This window comes from Schistocerca cancellata, chromosome 5, assembly GCF_023864275.1.
Source record: "Schistocerca cancellata isolate TAMUIC-IGC-003103 chromosome 5, iqSchCanc2.1, whole genome shotgun sequence".
Classification (NCBI taxonomy): Eukaryota; Metazoa; Arthropoda; class Insecta; order Orthoptera; family Acrididae; genus Schistocerca; species Schistocerca cancellata.
This window is the reverse complement of record NC_064630.1, coordinates 813648572-813667853: the sequence shown is the minus strand read 5'-3', so window position 1 is coordinate 813667853 and position 19282 is coordinate 813648572. Positions and strand designations below refer to the sequence as shown.

General features: G+C 44.5%; 1 protein-coding gene across 1 annotated transcript in view; it reads right to left on the bottom strand.

Annotated features, from left to right (window-relative positions):
• Positions 1 to 18967, bottom strand: part of LOC126188070 (discoidin domain-containing receptor 2-like) — a 378437-nt gene extending 359470 nt beyond the window's left edge. Inside the window, exon 1 of the mRNA XM_049929516.1 lies at positions 18693 to 18967. The gene's annotated coding sequence lies outside the window, so the exon portion shown is untranslated. The remainder of the gene's footprint in view (positions 1 to 18692) is intronic.
• Between the last annotated feature and the right edge of the window lie 315 nt (positions 18968 to 19282).

Genomic DNA, 19282 nt, shown 5'->3' with positions numbered 1-19282 from the left:
GTCCTTCTTATACGCTGCGCTTTTTCCAGTTCTGTCAGACTTCTCCCTGTGCCTGAGATTCATGGCAACTGTGAACTATGAAAAAAGCCATTACCGCCGGGTACTTTGAATAAAACCGAATGAATGTCCCCTCATGGGCTGGCACTTTATTCGTTTTCAGCTGCTTCAGTGACACCGTAAAGACTAAAATGATATAGTGCTGAAGAACAGGTCACACTAGAACTGTGTATGGGGTTTTGTTAACAGATGCAGCACTCCAGCGAATATAAACCTGCCATTCGTGCTCCTCAGTACAGACATTTGTTTCGTCCCTATTATGCCTATCTTCGTAGTGTGGTCCTTGGATACTTTATGACGGATGTCAGTTAACGAGTATAAGGGACAGAATTAATTGTGACCTCGCTGAAGGAACCTGCTGACCTCCGCTCTACCCTCTCATCGCCCTACCTTCGGCAGACTGTAGATTGTACCCGATGAACGTCTTTACCAGTAATTGTCAGAGGGCTCTAGTATATATGCAGCTACTGTTGAAAGCTGATGGCTAATTCTGTGACAGCAAATAGTGGTAGGCTGTGGCCGCGTATAGGAAAAGAGTGCTATCATTCTGATTAATAATCACTGATGCGTCTGTCTGTAATGACTTACATAGGAACGGCAGCAACATTTCGTGTATTACCAGGAGAAAAATAACAGAAACATTATCTTTCAGTATCTAGGGGTCAGGCTCAGGCAGTCCGTTTTATTAAGTGCTGTGATGCCAGGAGGTGTTACTGGAGTTTAACATCCCGTCGACGATGAGTTATTAGAGACTAAGAAATGTCAGCAACTGAGGAGTGTCTTGTTGTTGCTGGTATTGTTACCCGTGAGTGAACACAATCCGCCAAAAGAAAATTCGCTGTGGGTGCTTATTTTACGAAATTACTTCCTCGCTTCTCTGGATGTTCTGGAAAACTACTGCAGACACATGTCTGCGACATGTTTTATTAGATTCAACAGACCAATAACAACAAAATTAATGGAAATCGTGTTTTACTTTAACCTCATACAGTTTTGCGATGGCTTCATATCAGCGAAGTTGCTACATTTCAGGAAAATCTTTTATTAGCCGTAACTCCGTAACTAAACATTTGGGGTCCTATGTTTATATGAACTTTTTTCTTTAGCTTTACTTCTGGAATAAAATATTAAAATATCTTCATATCTTCGCGAGTCACCCTGTGTATGCAGTATAAATCTTCGATGCGGTGCCTCTTGAAACACACAACACTTCGGCGGCCTTGGTTATGGAAGCCAGCATACGATCACCAATCATTTCCCCAGGTTCGAACTCACTTAGCTTCGAAAATATTCTTTCACAGATACACAGCACACTGTTGTGAACGACAACTGGTACTTAACAACGTTTTGAGGACAACGTAGAGGATTAGTTCGTGGTCAAATACAGTAACACAGCTTGCAGGCTTGGATAGCATCTACATTTATGTTGAAGCATCTACTACTCGTGGTACTTCCATACTTTTGTCCAAAGATTATATAAGTTAAACGGAATCACTGATGAAGCTGATCCATTTAGGGAGCTGTTTATGCAGACAACTAGCATCAAGTTTGTAGTTTTGCAATGTTTCGGATTAAATAAAACTTAGTTACCTAATGCCACACAACAGAGAAAACAAAATGGTTCAAATGGCTCTGAGCACTATGGGACTTAACATCTATGGTCATCAGTCCCCTAGAACTTAGAACTACTTAAACCTAACTAACCTAAGGACAGCACACAACACCCAGCCATCACGAGGCAGAGAAGATCCCTGACCCCGCCGGGAATCGAACCCGGGAACCCGGGCGTGGGAAGCGAGAACGCTACCGCACGACCACGAGATGCGGGCAGAGAAAACAACACACAGTGTACGTCAAATCCTCTAGAATTAAAAAAAAAAATGGGTCTGAGCACTATAGGACTTAACATCTGAGGTCATCAGTCCCCTAGCCTCAGAACTACTGAAACCTAACGAACCTAAGGACATCACAGACATCCACGCCCGAGCCAGGATTCGAACCTGCGACCGTAGCGATCGCACGGTTCCAGACTAAAGCGCCTAGAACCGCTCGGCCATTCCGGCCGGCCCAGAATTAAAAAAAATTCATTTACAATGACAGGAAGCCACTTTGGCGCCAAATTCATGTTGATCAACTGTCACCATATCTGACGCCCGAAGACCCGGCGGAATAACAACAAGACAAACGATGAAACTAAGAATAACCGTGAATAAATCTCTCTTCAATAGAACTGTACATTAACATACTACCTCTATTCCTGGGATATGCAGTGGGTTTTTGGTGTGTTTCAGAGCTTCTGAATCAATCAAGAAGGAGTGGCATGTTCAATAAATAGCGCAACACATTTTTTTCGGACAATTTCTGTTCAAACAACTTGGAATTTGCTGTGGAACACCTTGAAATATTCCAGCTTAATCTACGATACTCGACGGTGCTATCAGAGAGTTGTTTGCAGAATGTCTACCGAGAGGTGGCAGTTAACAAAAGCACGGTGATTCGTTGGGTAAGGCCTCTGCCATCATCGCATCAATGTCGCGCAAACTTGCTGCAGCTCGTGCAGTATCGGAGCATACACGTAATCTCATTTGAGGTAATAGACGGATCGCAGTTAAACACCTCGCTGCACTGTTGGACGTCTATATTGGTAGCGCTGACACACTCGTCCACCAGCTGGGGTATTCAAAGGTGCGTGCCCGATGGGCTTCCCGTCTCTTAATAGAAGACCGTAAAAAGCAACGAAGGACCGTGTGTGCACAACTGATTGCACGTTCAGATGCTGATCGTGATAATTTTTTTTTATCGAACATAGTCACAGGAGTTGAAACATGGGTTCATCATCACTTCTAACCAGAAACAAAACGGCACTTCATGGAGTGGCGTCATACCATCTCTCTTGCAGAGAAAAAGTTCGAATCTGCATCCTTAGCCAATAAAGTCACAGAGACAGTCTTCTAGGACTCTGAAGAGATTATTCTGTTCAATGTCCTCCCTCATGGTGCAACAATCAACTCTGAAGTGTTCTGTGCTACCCGCAGGAAACTCAAGGAACGACTTCAGCATATTCGTCGCAACAAAACTGCAAATCGCATAAGTGGTTCGTTAAATCTATTCGTAGACTCACGAATAAGAGATGACTCCAAGTACACAGAAACTAAAATGAAAACCACTGTTTAAGATACATGACATACTTTGTTTTGAGATTTATAGTCTGTCGACAAGTTGAGTGTAGCTACGGAAAAGAATACAGCAGCGTGAGGCCGGCTGGGGAGCTACACAACCGATTATAAGCGGTTCCAAGGTCAAAAAATGCTACAACGATCGGGAGACCAACCACTCCCCCCCCCCCTCCCCTCCACATCCTTTCCCTGCAATACCGCATTTAATGTCACCATTGGCACAGGATGGCACGGCGACCAGAAGGTGGAACCTACTTACTAGGGTAAAAATGTGAGTCTTCGACGAGTGCAGTCCATCTCCTTGAAAATCTGTAATTTCTAAGACATAAAGTTTGGAATTCGAAACGCATCATCCTTCAGACATCGTATTATTTGACACTCTTCAGTTGAATTTCCCTTGTAACTGGAAACAATGCCACTGATTCAACATATTCACTTCGCCTGAAGGGGTCGTTGTCGAAGGAACCAATAATACCCACATCAGCTCATTTCGATTTTCTCTCGGCACATTTTCTGCAACTACTCTTCACATGTCGTCTAGTATCCTGGTTGCTGTGAGCCCAGAGTGCTCTACGCCTAAGTTATTATTGCCAGAGATATTCTCTCGGTTCTCTTGTACACTGAAGCGCCAAAGAAACGGGTATAGGCATGCCTACTCAAATAGAGATATATAAGAAAAACTGGCAGAATACGGCGCTGCGATCGGCAACGCCCATAGAAGACAACTGTCTGGCGAAGTTGTTAGATGTGTTATTGCTGCTGCAATGGCAGGTTATCAAGACTTAAGTGAATTTCAACGTGCTGATACAGACAGCGCACGAGCTATGGGGCACTGCATCTCTGAGATAGCGATGAAGTGGAGATTTTCCCGTACGACCACTTCACCAATGTACCGTGAATATCAGAATTCCAGGAAAACATCAAATCTCCGACATCGCTGCGGCCGGAAAAAGATCCTAAGAACGGGACCAACGACAGCTGAAGAGAACCGTTCAACGAGACAGAAATATAACCCTACCGTAAATTGTTGCAGATATCGATACTGAACCATCAATTGTCAGCGTGCGAACCATTCAACGAAACATCATCGATATGGGCTTTCGTATCCGAAGGACCACTCGTGTAGTCTTGATGACAGCACCACACAAAGCTTTACGCCTCGCCCTGGGTCCGCCAGCACAAACATTGGACTGTTAATAACTGGAAACACGTTGCCTTGTCGGACGAGTTTCGTTTCGAATTGTATCGTGTGGATAGATGTGTTAAGGTATGGAGACAAACTCATGAATCAATGGACCCTTCACTTTGGCAGGGGACTGTTCAAGCTGGTGGAGGCTCTGTAATGTTGTGGGGAGTGTGTTGTTGGAGTGATGTGGGGCCCCTGTTACGTCTAGATACGACTCTGACAGGTGACATGTACGTAAGCATCCTGTATGATCACACGCACCCATTCATGTCCATTGTGCATTCCGACAGAGTTGGGCGATTCCAGCAGGACAATGCGACATCCCACTCGTCCATAATTGCTACAGCGTGGCTGTAGGCATATTCTTCTTTGTTTAAAGAATTCCGCTGTCCAGATAACTACCCTCACATGAACATTATTGAGCATATCTGGGATGCCTTGCATCGTGCTATTCAGAAGAGATCTCCAGTCCTTCGTACTCTAACGGGGTTATGGACAGACCTGCGGGATTCATCGTCGCAGTTCCGTCCAGCACTACTTCAGACATTAGCCGAGTCCATGCCCTGCGGCACTTCTGCGTGTTATCGGGGGCCCTATACGATATTAGGCAGGTGTAACAATCTTTTTGGCTCTTCAACGTATATACCCTCAAAACTACCGCGAAGGTCGAAGTACTTTATGAAAGTGCGACAACACGTGACGCAGTCAATATTTTAGTAAACAGACTTTGCACTTATGCTCTGCACCCGTCAGTGCGAATTACGTGACTTAGTGCCTGAGTGCAAGTCTTGGACGTACTTCGACATCGTGCGTGGCCTTAAACTATCCAGTTATCCAACCGGAGAAAGAAGACCTATAGTTTAATGTGGAACAGGGACTAGGTTTGGTTCCTGGTGAAAGTTTTCGTGGTCCAGTCGGGATTCTATCCTTCTACCTATCGGTTTACACGCACGCCCTTGGTCTTTGGACCACCATGTCCGCCCTCATGAATAGGAGAATAAATATGGGAGTTACTGATACCTGAATCGTTAGCTAACTATGTTATTTTTCCAGTGGAGGTTTTTTCGATGGAGTAACGAATGCTGTTCCTCATACACCCCAGTGATGTCGACGCCTTCCTACCAGGAAAAGCAACCACATCACTGAAGCACGATTCGTGGTGCTACCTGATAACGATTTTGGATTAATTCCAAAAAGCAGAGACATTCAGGTACTAAGATGCTGGGCTAAGCTTTTGATCTATGGCCCTTCGCTACTCCTGAAATGGGGTGAAGACGCCCTTATAGCTTACGAAGAAATGAGATTAACTTTCCAAAACTGCAACGGATTGTGTGAAACTATGCCTCGGACAGGGATGCTAACTCCCATGCTACTATGCAATCCCAGGACGTTTAGTACCTTCACAAAAATATTCCATCTGCCAGTACCTCTGTTCCATTCCAGAAATAGAAACGCTTCGCTGGAAAACCAGGTAGAGCACGGTTTCAATCTGGCAGGAATTTTCATAGTTTGTTAATTTTCCAGGTCTGCTAACATGTAAGTCAATCGGAAACTGTTCGTTTAAATACCACAGCACACAGTGAAGGGCTTCTACGTTCAGGAAGGTAGCACCCAATTCTTTCTCAATCGAGTTGTTCCACAGATTACGTTCAACAAACAATTAACAACCTTTTTTTCCTACATCTTCAGCTCAATCCAGCTGAAATCTTGAATTCCAATCTGTATGAAAAGTGGTGTGGTTACTTAATCTCGTTAAAATGTTTGTATATTCACTACCTGAAAGAAAAGGTGAAGCACCCAGACGAGATGGACGAATGTCAATGTAACTTCGAAGACGTTACATCATTGATGGGTAAATGAACAGGTTTGCAATACTGTACGATGGTAGAGTGGCCACTAGAGTGCGTTTCGTCCGTGTTTAGTTTTAGTACAAAGCCAGGTAGGCTATATAGGGTGTTACAAAAAGGTACGGCCAAACTTTCAGGAAACATTCCCCACACACAAAGATAGAAAATATGTTATGTGGACATGTTTCCGGAAACGCTTACTTTCCATGTTAGAGCTCATTTTATTACTTCTCTTCAAATCACATTAATAATGGAATGGAAACACACAGCAACAGAACGTACCGGCGTGACTTCAAACACTTTGATACAGGAAATGTTCAAAATGTCCTCCGTTAGCGAGGATACATGCATCCACCCTCCGTCGCACGAAATCCGTGATGCGCTGATGCAGCCCTGGTGAATGGCGTATTGTATCACAGACGTCCACAAGACGAGCACGAAGAGTCTCTACATTTGGTACCGGGGTTGCGTAGACAAGAGCTTTCAAATGCCCCCATAAATGAAAGTCAAGAAGGTTGAGGTCAGGAGAGCGTGGAGGCCATGGAATTGGTCGTTCTCTACCAACCCATCGGACACCGAATCTGTTGTTGAGAAGCGCACGAACACTTCGACTCAAATGGGGAGGAGCTACATCGTGCATGAACCACATGTTGTGTCGTACTTGTAAAGGCTCATGTTCTAGCAGCACAGGTAGAGTATCCCGTATGAAATCATGATAACGTGCTCCATTGAGCGTAGGTGGAAGAACATGGGGCCCAATCAAGACATCACCAACAATGCCTGCCCAAACGTTCACAGAAAATCTGTGTTGATGACGTGATTGCACAATTGCGTGCGGATTCTCACCAGCCCACACATGTTGATTGTGAAAATTTACAATTTGATCGTGTTGGAATGAAGCCTCATCCGTAAAGAGAACATTTGCACTGAAATGAGGATCGACACATTGTTGGATGAACCATTCGCAGAAATGTACCCGTGGAGGCATGTCAGCTGCTGATAGTGCCTGCACACGCTGTACATGGTTCTCCCGTAGCACTCTCCATACAGTGATGTGGTCAACGTTACCTTGTACAGCAGCAACTTCTCTGACGCTGACATTAGGGTTATCGTCAAGAATTTACTCGTCCATTGCAGGTGTCCTCGTCGTCCTAGGTCTTCCCCAGTCGCGAGTCATAGGCTGGAATGTTCCGTGCTCCCTAAGACGCCGATCAATTGCTTCGAACGTCTTCCTGTCGGGGCACCTTCGTTCTGGAAATCTGTCTCGATACAAACGTACCGCGCCTCGGCTATTGCCCCGTGCTAATCCATACATCAAATGGGCATCTGCCAACTCCACATTTGTAAACATTGCACTGACTGCAAAACCACATTCGTGATGAACACTAACCTGTTGACGCTACGTACTGATGTGCTTGATGCTAGTACTGTAGAGCAATGAGTCGCATTTCAACGCAGGCACGGAAGTCAACATTACCTTCCTTCAATTGGGCCAACTGGCGGTGAATCGAGGAAGTACAGAAGATACTGACGAAACTAAAAGGAGCTCTAACATGGAAATTAAGCGTTTCCGGACACATGTCCACATAACATCTTTTCTTCATTTGTGTGTGAGGAATGTTTCCTGAAAGCTTCGCCGTACCTTTTTGTAACACCCCGTATAAGAGGCATGGTTAGCTCTAGATTCTCAGTGACTGCCGTGGAGGGCATGGAGATACCACGTACTCCTATAGGACAGCGTTATCAGCAACTGACTGAGTTGTAAATGGACTTCATTGTGGATCTCAATAAGGCCGGATGATCGAATAGTGCTATATTCAGATCTATGGGGCAATCATATATGACACTGTCCCGATCTGGGACTGCATCGGACCGTCGCCACAAGGGAGCATCAGCGTATTGTGCACATAGCACATCTTACCCACTTCACATCTTCCCCTGCCATAAGAGAACACGTGATGGATTCCCTGTAGCGTCGGAGGATAACAGCTGGCAGACTGTGGGTTTACCGCTCAATGAGAAGGCTGCCGTCAATACTGAGTTTGGTCTGACGCTGTGGCCGGGAAGCATGGACCCCTGATCAATGGCGTCGCATTCCTTTCAACGATGAATCGCGGTTTGCACTACCGCAGGTGACCACAGTCGCCGAGTGTTCAGGGCGACCCAAGGAGAGGTCTCATTCTTTCAATGTTTCTGAGGTGTACAGCAGTGCCCCTTGTGTAATTGTGTTGGTATCCATAGGGGATGACTTCTGGTCAGGAGGGAAATCTTAGGACAGACTGGTGCATCACGAACATCCTGCGGCCTCTTGAATTACCCTCATGCGGCATGTCGTGGTGCTATTAATCAACAGGGCATGTGTCTCTGGACCTGCCTGTTTGATGTTGAGGTTCTTCCATGGACAGCAAAATCCACAGCTCTGCCCCGATACAACATGTGTGGGACAAGGTGGGACGTCAACTCTTTCCCAGTGCGAGCTTCCAGAACATCATGCACCAGTTCAGGGCCAGCTCGCTTTGACAACGGCTTTATGACACCCTTCCGAACCGAATCCTTGGCAGAGTGGGTGCAAGACAATACTGGAAAGCGGGCTCACACTGTCAGGTTCCTTGTAAATTTGACCTCTGTTTATTTTCACTGAAATAACGTCAGATACCCTCTCAATTCCCCTTCTGGGAGCTTCATTTTTTTGTCAGAAAATGTGTGAACCGTGTTTTTTTGGTGACAGAACAGTAAAGAAAGTGGTTTTACAAAAAGTTCTGTAACATGGTGCACTTCGATGAGCAATCAAATTAATATGAGCTGCTGTGTTGGTGAAAGGACGATCTGTTATCTACGCGAATGGAATAGCTCGGTTTGCCACGATAGTAGAATGTCTTCTGATTTAATCCTGGCCGTCGGGGAGGCAAACAGGAGTAGGATACGCCAGACGCAAGATATCAACACTTTTGCTAGTGGGTGCTCAATTCCGTGGAATACTTCACCTACGAGGCGCGGCCATTGAGCGTCCAAGGATATATTGTGGGTACCACGATCCAAGGAAAGCCGCCGCCTCCCAGGGTCAAGCGGAATAGGTTGTTGCTGTCACAAGCCGACAGAGAATGGTGCGGATTGTAACAATGGAGAGAGGGGTCCTTCGCCAATTCACTGACGGACAGAAATAATCAGTAAGCAAGTCGCAGGCTGCAAGATATTTGCGTGGCGCAGTGCAATTGACATTTTGAAGTATAGAAAAAAATGTCGCTTGTAGTGAATTAGTCGCTATGCAAGTCGTGATCTTGGGGTAGTGTCTTTGATTTCGTAATCAGAACGTCAGGGATCCTGGCTTCGAACTCAGCCACTGCTCAAATTTTGAATAAAAATCAGCAAAGATGGCCGAAGACATCCGACGTAAAATGCAGACCACCAGAGGCCAAGAGGGCAATTATAACCAAAAGAAATCTACTAATCACAAACATAAGGCTTAATTTGAGGACAAAACTTCTGAGAATGTGTGGAGCATGGCCTTGTATGCTAGTGAATCATGGAAACTACAACATATGAGCAGATTCTCCGCAGAATCGCCGAAGAAAGTATCATACGGAAAACACTGACAAGAGGAAGAAGAGCATGATAAGACATTTGTTTAGAGATGCGAAGGAAGCTGTAGAGGGTAAAATATGTAGAGGAAGACAGCGATTGGAGTAAATCCTAAAAATAATTGACGAAGTATGGTGCAAGCGCTACTCGGCATAAAGAGGTTGATGCAGGAGAGAAATTCGTCACCGGCCACGTCAAACCAGTCAGAAGACGGATAATTTAAAAAAAAATGTGGGTCAATACATTTCAACGGCAAGGCGCAGCACGCGCAAATGAACATACACTATGTGATCAAAAACATCCGGACACTGGGCTGAAAGTGACTTACAAGTTTGTGACGCCCTCCATCGATAATGCTGGAATTCAATCTGGTGTTGGCCCACCCTTAGAGTTCATGACAGCCTACACTGCCGCAGATACTGGAAGGTTCTTGGGGAATGGCAGCCCATTCTTCACAGAGTGCTGCACTGGGGAGAGGTATCGGTGTAGGTCGGTGAGGCCTGGCACGAAGTCAGCGTTTCAAAAAATACCAGAGATATTCTACAGGATTCAGGTCAGGACTATGTGCAGGCCAGTCCATTACAGGGATGTTATTGTCGTGTAACCACTCTGATACAGGCCTTGCATTATGAACATGTGCTCGATCGTGTTGACAGATGCAATCACCATCCCCGAATTGATCTTCAACAGTGGGATGCAAGAAGATGGTTAACACATCAATGTAGGCCTGTACTGTGATAGTGCTACGCAAACAACAAGGGGTGCAACACCCCTACATGAAAAACACGACCACACCATAACACCACCGCCTCCGAATTTTATTGTTGGCTGACAGATGACGCGCACCGAGCATTCGCCATACCCTCACCCTGCCATCGTATCGCCACATTGTGTACCGTGATTCGTCAATCCACACAATATTTTTCCACTGTTCAATAATCCTATGTTTACGCTCGTTACACCAAGCGAGGCGTCGTTTGGCATTTACCGACGTGATGTGTGACTTATGAGCAGTCACTTGACCATGAAATCCAAATTTTCTCGCCACCCGCCTAACTGTCATAGTACTTTAAGTGGATCCTGACGCAGTTTGGAATTCTTGTGTGATGAATATATGTCTGCCTATTACACATAACGACCCTCGTCAACTGTCGGCGGTCTCTGTCAGTCAACAGACGGGGTCGGCCTGTACGCTTTTGTGCTGTGCGTGACTCTTCACGTTTCCACTTCACTATCACATCGGAAAAAGTGGACCTAGGGAAGTTTAGGACTGTGGAAATCTCGCGTACAGACGTATGACACAAGTATCACCCAAACACCTGACCACGTTCGAAGTCCCCGAGTTCTGCAGAGCTGGAATTGGAATCGAATAGGAGGCCTGGTGGAGGAGGAGGGAGAGGAAATCAGTCGCGTCCTTTCAATGGGACAATTCAGGCACTGTCCTTAATAGATTTAGGAAAAATAGCGTAAAAGGTAAATTTGGATGGCCAGACGGGGATTCGAACTACCGTCCTCCCTAATAGGAGTTCAGTGTCTTTCCTCTGCGCCACATCGCTCGGTTCGTTTGTTGTGGACTCAGTGAAAGACGAAAGGACATTTTGCACGATATTAGATACGATTTACTAGTTCATCTTCTCAATAGTGTTTAGTTAAAGCCCTAGGGAACAGTATTGATATCAACTTTACAAAAAGCTTCGATTTACCCAAAATGGTTCAAAAGGCTCTGAGCTCTATGGGACTTAACATCTGGGGTCATCAGTCCCCTAGAACTACTTAAACCTAACTAACCTAAGGACATCATATACATCCATGCCCGAGGCAGGATTCGAACCTGCGACCGTAGCAGTCGAGCGGTTCCGGACTGAAGCGCGTAGAACCGCTTGGCCGCCGCGGCAGGCTTTCGATTTGTTGCTTAAGTAAGGTTTCAGCTAGTTGAGATGACCCCGGAATTTACTCTTCTGAGATTTGCATTTGTGACTGATATCCACTTCGATTTTTCCCCCAAAAGATAGTTTCGTCCGTGGTATCTTTCTGTGGCGATGGTACTGCATAATATATTCGTGTAGCGTACCCTACAGCATGACAGCACTCCTTGTTCGGCCTGAAACTCACTGCACTGAACTGCTATTCTGTTGGCGCATCGCCAGCAACTTACCTTGTCCCCTACTCAGCTCGATGAACAAAATGAAGCAAAATCTGTTTCCGTTTAACAACATGCTAGGAGTAACCCTGCTTCAGTACGGACACGTTTTCCTGCGCGAATGTTTCATAATACACATGTGGTATCTATACAAGGTTTTTTGTACGAAACCTTATCGACAACATTCTCAACAGAAACAACTTCCCAGACAGTGAGTGACCACGCAAAAGTCTTACGTTTTACGCTTTTTCCCTCCATAATTAATGAGTACAGCGTTACGGACGTCATTTATAAGCAAGAGGATTCGCAGTAGGCAAGAACTTGTGTCTTTTGTTCTTGTCTATCGGCTCAAAAATCATTCTCGTTCTATCTACTTCGGCCACTCTAACTTCGCTACATCAGGATATGTTGTTCACAGATCTATAAAGGATCGTCACAGACAGCGATAAATAGTCTGAGGACAATTTTTGTGATCACAGACTGGCATTAAATAAAGTTCTACATTCCCTGTGTACCCTTTGTATTCGTAGTTGTCTCGCAGCTTGTGAGCTGCAGCAAGCTGATGAACTGCGTGGTAATTCTAAATTGGCACTGCAGGTGTTTCTCTTCTGCTAGTTAATATGCACACACCTTTTTGTTGTACAGGAGAAAATGTAAATAGTCGTACCAGATACCATCGGTTCGCCGCCAGGCTGTTATCAAACGTTTAATCACACCTGGAATCATGCTTTGAATCGGAATGATCGATACACAGTTTGTGGATGCCCTGTGTCCAAGAAGCATGGTGGACGAAATGATGTTCGCTTCTATCATTCACTAGTGCCGAAGTAATACATAGAAATACGTGACTGCAGCTTCTAGACAGAAACGCTGAATTACTGTTTGTCTTTCCCTGTCGACAACGGTGACAATACCATCTCTGAAAAAATGTATATAAACCTCGTATCATATACGCAGAGTGCAGCTTGGTTTTTTCTTTTCACTGTACAAACACACTTTAAGTTTCTAACTGAATACCGTCTTTCACAAATCTACATGAACAACGCATTTCCTCGGCGCAGAAAAGAACGAGGCACAAATGTATCCTCTAAGAAGTCTCAGATTGCGTTAGCATTTAAATTTAACCGCCGGCCGCGGTGGTCTCGCGGTTCTAGGCGCTCAGTCAGGAACTGCGCGATTGCTACGGTCGCTGGTTCGAATCCTGCCTCGGGCATGGATGTGTGTGGTGTCGTTAGGTTAGTTAGGTTTAAGTAGTTCTAAGTTATAGGGGACTGATGACCATAGATGTTAAGTCCCATAGTGCTCAGAGCCATTTGAACCATTTAAATTTAACCACATAAATGCAGAAAGTTCTGAAAATAGAAAGAAATCGTAATAAGAAGTCACTTTAAATGTCACTTCATACTGACACTATTGAGGTAGTAATTCCTTTGTTTTCCTTATTGTCTTCCTATGCTATATTTTTTGTTTCTTTCAGAAGATTCAATGAACTCAAAATACCCATTAGGCAACTGTCGAATTACAGATAATCAAAGTAGGGCCATCAGTAACGTGGTAAAAGGTGCGAACATGGACAGTGCGCTGAAAACTCTAGTAAACACTATACGATCAGAAATTCGGCGTGTGAGAAAGGGCCGATGATATTCTTCGACATAATAAAAGCTGCAGATGTACACATTACCCGAATATGCTTCATCAGTGTAGATTTGCGGTTTCTTACCTAGCACCTGGATAAACACAGTTAATCGATGCTTCTCTCTTATAACGCTGTCAGTCCCTCGCACTATTTCACTGACAACAACCCACGGACAACTGCGCGTTCAGCGCACTAGTTTAAGGGCAGAAAGATATCCAGAGAAAGAGGTTGAAATCAACGAGATAGATTGGGCGAGAATAAAACGTCAAAGAGGTTTGTGCGTAATACGCACACAAGCGCGCCACTAGTACGAAAACAAATGTACTTTAAATTTGTGCTATCTCGGCGACCATTCGGAACAGGCCATCTTTCCATAAGAGGTTTTTTGTTTCAAATAAGCGTTTCTGTCGTATCCCTGAATAGTGAACATTCCTCTGTAACGCTCTGTATATATACACCCCTAAATATGTGGACACATATTCACTTCTAGTGAGTAAACTAAAAACGTAACAAATTTATCAGCAAGAAGACACTGCAGAATAACTTGTCGTATTGGAGGACTTACATTGATGCCTGATGTGAAATTGAAACCACGCTATCATCTGGCCTTGCTGTGCATCGCGAGACATTACGGGTCCTGTAATTAGTATGACAGAGTATATCCTTAAATGAACCAAGGATAGAATGTGAAACCTTTCAACCACCCATCATGACAAATAAATGAGTTCATTACCACACTCGACCTAGTGTAGTACGACTGAAAATATTAGCGGATTCATAATTTCGTGTATTTAACCAATCGTGGTTAGATAAAGTTCCAAGAGGTCACCAAAAGCATCATTTTAATAAATCAAATGTGAGTTTGTGTTTCTGAGGATCATTTGTCGTATAATCTAGTTGGCATGGTTTTGTTTTAGTTTTATGTGTATATCCCGAATTTTCATATGAATGTCTAGTGTAGAACTACAAGTATCGGGGTAGTTACGTTATTTCCTACGTTAAAATAGCCCGCAAAATGGACGAAACACCGTCAAAAATGGTTCAGATGGCTCTGAGCACTATGAGACTTAACATCTGAGGTCATCAGTCCCCTAGAACTTAGAACTACTTGAACCTCACTAACCTAAGGATATCACACACATCCATGCCCGAGGCAAACACTGGACTCGCATTCGGGAGGACGACGGTTCAATCCCGCGTCCGGCCATCCTGATTTAGGTTTTCCGTGATTTCCCTAAATCGCTCCAGGCATATGCCGGGTTGGTTCATTTCAAAGGGCACTGCCGACTTCCTTCCCCGTCCTTCCCTAATCTGATGAGACCGATGACCTCGCTGTCTGGTCTCTTTCCCCAAACCAACCAACCAACCCGAGGCAGGATTCGAACCTGCGACCGTAGCAGTCGCGCGGTTCCGGACTGAAGCGCCTAGAACCGCTCGGTCACTAGGCCGTCGAAACACCGTCCACAGAGATGAATTCGTCACGCTTTAATAATAAGAACAAACACGATATAGCAATACTTGGATTGGTCATATCAAGATATATTCAGTCTTCTACAAGACATATTACAGACCTTCCTACTATTGTCTTTCTCAGAAACTTTGTGCTAGCGAATTAACCAGATCACCCTCCGCCCTGTAATACTCATTTAATTTTCAATTGGGACTCTTCGAATTATTTCCTGAAAACGACAGTACTGTCTTGAATCATATGACGTTCGACAGTGCTACCCAGTCTTCATCACTTTACTCGTGACAGGAAAATAATCTTCCAAGGAAATGTGCAGAATTACAGAACAGTGGATTGTTTACCGTGCTTATGCTTTTCCAAACAATCAGTATGCTAGAGAAGGCAGATAACGAACAGCGAGTGAAAAAATCTAGCTTATCAACGATACAGCCACACTGTCTTGCTTAGTACTTTGTGCTTTTCGTAGATGCCAAAGTATCGTTACTACGGCGAAACATATTTTGCTGATATACGTTCTTAAATTTTATCTCTCTTTGTTTTGAATTGAACGAGGAAGCTGTTAACTCATCACTTTCCTGTGTCTCCAACATATTTCTACGACAATGAATATTTCGTTTAAAGATTTATTCATCGCGAATACGTGCTCGACGCTCATAACAAAAGGAAACTGTATGTTTCAACTCCAGTCTATCGTCTGGTACCGCATGTTACATTATATAGACGTCAAGAAGATGTGCTGCAATCCACATGAAATAGAAAACGGTTTTGGTTCGATACATGTGCTAAATACTTCATTTGCTTTCATCACAAATTTCATATGATACATAATGGTTCAAATGGCGCTAAGCACAATGGGACTTAACATCTGAGGTCATCGGTCCCCTAGACTTAGAACTACTTAAACCTAAATAACCTAAGAACATCACACACATCCATGCCCGAGGCAGGATTAGAGCCTGCGACCGTAGCAGCAGCGCGGTTCCGGACTGAAGCGCCTAGAACCGCTCGGTCACAGCGGCAGGCAATGATATATAATCAGCACACCACGTTAACTTATTTGGCTTTTAATGATACACAGAAATATAACTTAGACACGGTTGTTACCTGTTCTAACAAGCACTACAGCAAGGTTTTATACTTACGAAGCGCTTACAATTTTAACAAACACGCCAAGTCTTTGTTAGCAACACATTCCTCGGCGAATCGGGAAACACTTGTAGCTGTTATGATCCTCAACAACCAAAAACTGATAGACTTTGGGCCATTTCACGCATTCGCATTAAGCGCAGTTGACTGATTAAACAACCCGGAAAACTGGTTCTAAACAGTCCATTCTGACGGAGTACGAAGAGGAAATGCGTACCATTAAATATGTAAATCCAGTTAACACTGCAAATTTTGCATCCCATTAATCAAAATGCTGATCAGTAATTGACATGAGTGCTTCCGTACAGTCTCTCACATGCTCCGTCTCTGTAAATAATACAGAACTACCCCTCAAATGAAGCAACTAAATTTGTGAGATGTAATTACTTCTGTATATGTACGATGAACGAAGATTATTAGTCCAAATTTTAATTTCGGTTAGTCACGCTGGTTTGCAATTGAAATAGTCCAGCAACTGTCACAGCAGCACTGCAGGGCTGCGGTTTGTTAATGAGCGGAGGGAGCGACAGGTAAATATTGATTCACACCGGGGAATCCCCAATTTCTGTTCTTCCGCTTGAAGAAAATGTGACATATTAAATGCAGTGCATTTGTTGTCGCCTATTTGGATTGTAACACTACCATTTATGTAGCCTGCAACGTAAGTCATTAACGAAAAGGTTATGTTCGGAATTTTCAGAACATAGTGGACTATTTAAAATATTATTTCTATGGGGTTCCACAGCCTCAGCGTGTTTTGAGAATGAAAACGTGGCCCAGGTCACTTTTATTCTGTTTATTATCCGAGCAACTGACCAATTGCAACGGTCCGTCAGTTTCAAGCTTAAAATATGACTACTTGGAGCGTGGTTTCATTCTCAAAACAGTGCACTGTGACTAAAAATCATAGCAAATATTATGAATAATTATTCACAATAGCAGCTATACCAAAATTTTATTGTTTAAGGACACTGAAATTAAAAAAAGCTGAAATTATTGTGCCGCATATTATTAATACTATAGTGGGGATGACGTTACTCATTGTTCAGAATGTTCAAAACTAGTTTTCTCGGTATACTCCTAAGGAATTAACTTTTATTCCAAACGGCCTAGAAGATTTTGTTCTTCCTTTACCTCATACATAAGTACCGAGCGATGTGGCGCAGTGGTTAGCACACTGGACTCTAACGGGGAGGACGGGAGGACGACGGTTCAATCCCGTCTCCGGCCATCCTGATTTACGTTTTCCGTGATTTCCCTAAACCGCTCCAGGCAAATGCCGGGATGGTTCCTTTGAAAGGGCACGGCCGAATTCCTTCCCCATCCTTCTCTCACCAGAGCTTGCGTTCCGTCTCTAATGACCTCGTTGTCGACGGGACGTTAAACACTATCTCCTCCTCCTCCTACATAAATCGCATCCCTGGCTGAGATGGCAGTAGTTCTCAGGACGGTGACATATAGTTCGATGCCTGCTACAGGAATGGTTTTTTTAATGTGTGTATTTTGTCGGATGTAGATACCAGATTTGACAGCATACCGTTCTGACCTTCTGTTACTTCACTTGCGAAATTTCAAAGGTCACCACAGTAGCTTACGGTGTAAAATCATACGATTTTATTGACTGTGATCGATTTTATGCTAGGTATGTTACGCTTGCGCTGTACTAGAGGGGAAATCTATCGTACGAGTCGGAATTAGTTTACCACTCTCCATTCCTTCCATTCAATGTCGTCAATAACAGCTCAAGCACACGTGCTCTATCGTCGTCCAAGAGTCACAACCCAGCGATCCAGATGAGGTGTAAACACGATGACAACCATAAGAAAGCTGGCTACCTTGATTAATTAAAACTTTCATTGACGAAGTTATTATTCTTCTTCCCGTATGACATACAGAGAAAAATGAACTATTATATGGTTGAATCAATCTGTGTGAATAAGTGTTCAGCCACCAAGAGACACTACTGGAATCCTGATGAGAATCCCAGCAGACGGATCGAAACGTCGAGCGTTCGAGAAGTTTGATGAGACATATGATGCAACCTAGATTATATGATGTAACCGTCAGTACTTGAATCTCTTTTACCCTGACATAGCTTGTTTGATGAATAGCTAGCTGTTGATATACACTGCACGGCTGTTTGAAGGCTGACAACTGTCTCCGATATTTGTGAACAGTTTATCTGGATTCGAGAGCTTTTCTGAGTACAACTAGACCTATTTGTTTTCCGCTCTTCGTTCGCTTCGCTAATGGGACTGCGACACTGAAATTGTGATTACCTTTGGATCTCCAGATTCTCTCGTCGTATTTTATACATGCAATAATCGAAAATGACACCAAAAACCGGCAGTACACTCTAGATTTATTTTGGAGTTTATTCTTTCCCGTAACTAGAAACGTACCGGAGGGTATCCAGGTTACAAAGTAAGTGCTGGTTTAAAATTCTACAGAACTCACCTCTTTCTCTGCACCTCTGGCTTAAACAATCGAGAGACGATGCCCTCAGAGCATCGACCGGTACTTCACTCAACACTTGCGGTAAAAGATCGTTCAGATTTCCTTAGGGCAATGCGTACAGTACGCGTAAAAAAAATGGCGAATGCAAAATGTGCAATGAAAATTTATTTGTTAAAAGCGGATAAATAGCCGCACTGCCAGAAATTGAAAGTCGAGAACAGATACCGGCGAGTGACGCGAGTCACATGTTGCCCGCCGCGAATGCTCCCGACCGGCGGCGCTAACAAGTGGGACCCGCTCGGCTGCGCCACGTCTGCTGCGGCTGGAGGCGCGCGCGCGACTGAGCGGCGGGGGCGGCCGGGCGGGCCTCCCGGCGCCGCTCCAGCAAGTGCGTGCGGCGAGCGGCGAGCGCCGCCGCTGCGCATGCGCAGAGCTCAGGTGCGAGATCGTCTTTTGCGTCGGGGGAGCCGTGGTGTCCAATCACCTGAGTGCGTGCCACGACGAGTGCAGCGAGCGACGAAGATCTTGCTTTCGCTACACTCCCATTTGTATCCGCCACTCTGCTAGTTTAGATTGGAGCAAAAACAACA